Source organism: Rutilus rutilus (genome assembly GCF_951802725.1).
Source record: "Rutilus rutilus genome assembly, chromosome: 25".
NCBI classification, from domain to species: Eukaryota; Metazoa; Chordata; class Actinopteri; order Cypriniformes; family Leuciscidae; genus Rutilus; species Rutilus rutilus.
The window spans coordinates 23,594,381-23,599,011 of record NC_140229.1 but is presented as its reverse complement, the minus strand read 5'-3'; positions in this window follow the sequence as shown (position 1 = coordinate 23,599,011).

Genomic DNA, 4,631 nt, shown 5'->3' with positions numbered 1-4,631 from the left:
GCACTGTAAAAGGCCTGTTTTATTTACATATGTAGGCCTAAATGAAATCATAAGAATAGTAATGATGACACAATATTTTTTTCTCACATAATAAAATAATTTTACATTTGTTAAGTTACATGATTTCAGAAATACGAAACTGGACCTGTGGCAGATCTACCGCCTGAAAATGAAGACAGAATTCAAAATGGCCCCATATATGCTAATCTGTTACATCATTTATGTGAAACCATGAGGCAATGCATTAAAGGCTTCATAAAAAGTTATTTTACAAATTACATAATTAACGACCTGAGTATTTCAGTGTCCCAAGCTAATATGTTTCCCGTACTATTTTAAATCTGTTTAAAAATCGAAATCCGTAAAAATCTACTTTAAATTTTTATTCATTCTAGTCTTAGATTTACATTCAGAAAGCCATGTTGGATTCAAACATGATTAAGGCAGAGATTTAATATGCAAAAGAGTGACTAAATTAAAGAGAGGCTGCTAAATAAATGATTATAATGGATGATGATTAAAATTTAGCATGATTTTTTTTTTTTCTTAAGCAAAGAAAAACTGAGCTGTAATAGCAGGACGTCCTGCAAAGAGCCTAAATGTGATGCCATGACATTTCTTGAGCATGTAATCATCATATTAGAATGATTTCTGAAGGATCATGTGACACTGAAGACTGCAGTAAAGATGCTGAAAATTCAGCTTTGATCACTGGAATAAATTACATTTTAACATATATTCACATAGAAACCAGTTATTTTAAAATGTAATAATATGTCACAATATTATTTTTACTGGTAATTTTACCACAGCTTCCCTGCATCCCTTAGCAAGCACAACTAATCAAGTTATCACCTCATAAGATAAACAGGATATTAATGGAATATTCTTCAAAGCTTTAATCAGATGTGAGGAGGCGAAGATGTAGCGAGAGCAAATGAGAAGAGAAGACTTGAGCTGTCAGGACTGGTGATTAATGAACAGAGTAAATATAGTGCTTGCTCACTGATCTGTCTGGATTCTGCTGACAACATTGATCTCCTCTGAATAAAGGATCAATATGCATGAAAGGTTCCAGTGTATTTTCTGATCTGCTCCTGTTCATGTAATCCTGGTTTTTAGAAAGGGATCTTTGATCACTACTCTTCTCCTCAGATGTTTGATATACTGTCCCTGATGTCTTTTTTCAAAGTGACCATATCCAGTAGAATCAAATGTAGGCTAGCAGGATATTTTATATTGCATAAGTACTTTTGAAGAATTCATAACGATTCAGGTGGAATGATCCAAAATTCCAGCTGATCTGTCAAAATTTGTCAAAGGAAAAAAAGGATTATGCAAAAGATAATTGTCAAAAAGACGGCATTAAAGGGGTGGTTGATTATGATTTCACTTTTCTAACTTTAGTTGGTGTGTAATGTTGACTATACAAACGGCTGGTAGGGACTACACGACATTCCTCCCGGGTTAGTGACATCACTAACCCTAAAATTTACATAAACCCCGCCCCCTGAACACGATTTATAGATTATCAAGACAGAATATGCTAATCAATGACTAGAAGATCACCATTAGCTACATAAATTCATCAACTAACCATTCAGAAATGTCCTGTTGCTTCTACATGTTGTCACTTCTTCTTGAGTCTCTCCATCATTGTCTGAATCCGGTTTGAACATAAAAGGCTAACATTTCCAGTGCATGTCTGTGAGGTAAAATGACACAAGCTGTTGAAGCTCCGCCCTCTGTGCCTGGAGAAGCAGCTCATTTGCATTTAAAGGAACAGACACAAAACGGTGTTTTTGCTCACCCTCAAAAAGTGACAACTTTAACATGCTATATACAAATATCTGTAGGGAATTTTGAGCTAGAACTTCACATACACACTCTGGGGACTTATTTTACATCTTGTGAAAAGGGCATTATACCACCCCTTGAAATAAATATTTTATTAGATTTCCAGTCAACACAGTTGATTCTATATTATTTTCTTAGATTCTTATATAAATATGTATAGCTCATGACGTAACATCCAGGAATGTACGCCCTCACTTGAGCATGCGCATGACGTCACTGTTTTCTGTAAAAACTTAGCCTTTTGAAAAGTGCAAGTTTTTGAAAACGATACCGTTGTCGTCTCTGTGTAAACTACAGAAATGCGAATTAGTGAAAACGTTTTGATGTCATGCGCATGCGTATTACATGTTCAGTTTATAGGGGTGTAGTTCTTCTTTACAAAGTGACATCGCCATCTACTGGCCTGGCATGAATAATACAGCGGCTGTGTTTTGAAATCGCCCCTATACCCTCATTCACCATTCCCTACATTTCTCCAGTAATATACTGTAGTTCACTTAATTGATTTTGATGGGCTACATCATTGTCACACACAAATCCAAGTCAATTCACACATGGAGGACGATTTGCACATTCAGATTCAGTAACAAACTCGTAAATTTGTGCATTATTATTGAGACCAATCTGCCTCTTTATTTATAGGCATTTAAAAACATCCATGGATTCTTTTCATTCCACAAAGAGTTTTTAACAGTGAAATTTTGTTTTTTTTAGGTTAATAAAAAGTTCTACACACAATGAAAAAAAAGTTCTTTAAAGGCCCACTGAACTGCCTTAAAACACGCAGAATTATTCAATGTGTTGATGTAATTTCCACTGAAACGGGACGACAGGGCGGGACATATCGAACAGCTCCTCCCCTTTTTTTTAAATAGCCAATAGCGTTTCGTTTATATCACAGCTCGGCCAGAGCCGTTGAGCTCAGGTAAAGCCACAGTTTCCTCCTAATCTCCTCCATATCGCTTTAAAATACAGAATTATGTGCAGATTTCAAATGGTTCCAATAAGTTTTCTGGTCTGTGCCGACTCGATCACATGATCCGCTCTGTGTATCGTGTCTCTGGACCGGAGCTGCGGCGGTTCCTGTGACACTAACGTGAAACCAGACTTCATTCACCAGTGGAAAGCATATTTACACTGTCTAAATCGTTCCCTATCCCCTATATAGTGAACTATGTGCCATTCACCATGTAGAAAATAGTAATTGTGTGAACAAGTGAACAGATTCTAGAGAGCATTTGATTGGACAGAAAATCTGATGAGAAGCTGGAGTGCAGTAGCCTGGTAATACCAAACTCTGCTACTTCGCTTTGCTTCGTAGACAGAGTCTGGAATGGCATAATAGAGAAGTGTTTTCTCTCTCGCGGGGGGCGCTTGTCTGAAGTTTAAAATCATTGGTTACCTGTAAGCAAATCACATAACGTTTGGTTATGGCGTGTGTTATGCGCATGCTCAGCCGCATCTAACTTCCACTGTAAACACATGTATGATGCGAAAACAAAACCATCGAGCGAAATACCGGAGTGAACATGGCTGTGAACGACTTTTGCAGATTATGTGAAGTAAAAATCAACGCATCCACGGTACAATCAGCGTCTACGTCACGGCTCTCAGCCCGCCCTCTGTTCGTTGATTGGCCGGCTGTTTTCAGGCCGGAGGCAAACGGAAAGCTATTACCAGAGAATGTCTAATATGGCGAGAAGTTTCACTCTCACTACACTTCCGGCTTCTGAACTGGTTGCAGTTCCACTCTGATTCCATATGAGGGCGTTCACAGGACGAGTGCAGAATGAATGGAGGTCAATGGCGGTATACCCCTCAAAATCCACTTTTCTCAGGATATAATTTTTTGTCTAGTAATTTGAATGTTGTATTCGAAAGGAGATGCAAAGAAATTACACATTGCTGGGTGTTAGATTTTTTAGAGTCACTTATTTGCTTTAAAAAAGTCTTTCAAAATGGTCAGAATGCTGACGTCATTAGCAGAATGCTAGCGTGTTATGGGCAACAACAACTCAACCTGTAAGAAATCAAAACGACATAAGTACTCATTTATTCAACTTTCGACCTAAAACCCATGTTGAACTTGCAAAATCTACAATCACATCTGAGATTTCTCAACGGCAATCGGGTGAAAGAGACAAATTTAGCCGTCTAGCCCCATTGACTCCCATTCATTTTGCACTCATGGCGAGCGCCCCCAGTGGAACTCTGGTGGTACTACAACCAAAATTCGGTACAATAGGGCTTAATAGGGAGTGGACAGGCTCTCCGTAGACGGGCTCTGCTATTACGCTGTATCAGACTGACTACAGAAGCAAAATGAAATTGAGCGGAAGTAGGAAGTCTGACGTAGTCAGGCTAGGAGTGCAGAGTGATGTCATCAAAATCATTTATCCAAAAACTTAAAGCAAAAAAAACCTTCAATTTAGATTTCATGGGGACTTTAATAGCTTCACTCTTTTGGAACCTTTATTTTTAAATGAGTAGCTGCTATAGGTTTTTTTTTTTTTTAGACAACAATGAATTCAGTCAGTGCTTATTTCCTCTTCATCAGATTAAAAACTTTAATTCTCCATAATTAGTGACGTTAAAAAGTTCCTTAACAGCTTTGTATTGTACCAAAAACATTGGTCTATCCTTTTATTTAACTGACTGAAACTTACACATGATAAAGAATATGGTTTATTGATTTATTTATTCCTCACATGTCTTATGAAGGCAAAGAGAGACTGCACCAGACGCGTATAAGGCAGTTTCAGTGGAAGATATAT